The following is a 1,388-nucleotide window of genomic DNA, read 5'->3' on the forward strand; positions in this document are numbered from 1 at the left end:
TGAGCAGGGGAGATGCCAAGAGAGAGAGAGAGGGAGAGACAGAGAATCCCAAGCAAGCTCCACACTGCCAGCACAGAGCCAGATGCAGGGCTAGAACTCACGAAATCATGAGATCATCATCTGAGCCAAAACTGGGAATCGGACGCTTAACCAACTGAGCCACCCAGACTCCACTCATTTTTTTTTTTTTAAAAAAAACTCCCTGGGGGTGGGAGAGAGAGAGAGAGAGAGAGAGAGAGAGAGAGAGAGAGAGAGAATATCTTAAGCAGGATCCATGCTCGCCATGGAGACCTACACAAAGCTCTATCAGACGACCCTGGGATCATGACTTGAGCCGAAATCAAGTCAGATGCTCAACTGACTGAGCAACTCAGGTGCCCCTATGTGTTAGCATTTTTAAGGTGTAAATTTATGACTCAGAGTATGGAAAATAGAAAGGAATACAGTGTAGTGTCAGCTAGAGTATCTTATTCTGGTTTATGTTATTAACCCCATCACCTATAGGCTTATTGAGGGCAGGACAATAGCAATATCATATTATTTTAAATATGTTAAACTGGCTTACATGAATCAGCTGATAATTCTGCTGTGTGATATTGCTGGTGTGATAAGCCTCAGAATGTATAATGCTTACATTTTTAATTTTCCTATTTTAATTCCCACTATACTTTTTCACCCTCATCCCCTTTTCCAATCTCTTATCTTATTCATCTCTCTTCTTATAGTTTTCCAATCTGCCTTTCACCCCCACACTCTTCTAAGCCCCAAAGTGCCTGCAGGTCATTTCTTCACTCCTTGGATGAGTCCTATACCTGGTAAGGGAATGTAATGACTGTAAAACAACTAGTACATCAATGGATAAGCCTGAAGGTGGCCCATACTCATGAACTATCCCTCTCCATAAAGGAATCTCATGTATTGATCTGTTCTTTCATTTGTTTGTATATTCATTTAGCAAACATTTATTGAAAGTGAGTCTATGCCAGGTACTGTGTTGGGCATTCTCACATTCCCTTCCCAATAATATCATCTATCTATTAGCAATACTATTTTTATCAATTAGCAATAATCATGGCTTGGATAATCCTCACTGGCTATGATACTGCTACTACGCAAAGCTGACAGTGCTGCCTTATCAACTCCAGTTTATACATGAAGAAACTAAGATTGAGAGGTTTTAAGTAACTGCCCAAGATGGTATGCATTAGACACATCTTATGGAGTCTCTCTATGAATAATAAGCCAGCCAGATAATTTCATACAAGAGTAGAGCAGGCCATCATTCACCCATTCATTCATACAACCATTTATTTGTGGGGCGGCGGGGGGGGAGGATTGTATGTTTGTTTGTTTGCAGAAGTTAATAGTATCCCTAGCCTTGTGTGAGG

General features: G+C 40.9%; 1 pseudogene; it reads right to left on the reverse strand.

Moving 5' to 3' along the window:
- Positions 1-939: 939 nt before the first annotated feature.
- LOC123584492 lies at positions 940-1,120 on the reverse strand (annotated as a pseudogene).
- Positions 1,121-1,388: the final 268 nt, after the last annotated feature.

Source organism: Leopardus geoffroyi, chromosome B3 (genome assembly GCF_018350155.1).
Source record: "Leopardus geoffroyi isolate Oge1 chromosome B3, O.geoffroyi_Oge1_pat1.0, whole genome shotgun sequence".
Taxonomy (NCBI): domain Eukaryota; kingdom Metazoa; phylum Chordata; class Mammalia; order Carnivora; family Felidae; genus Leopardus; species Leopardus geoffroyi.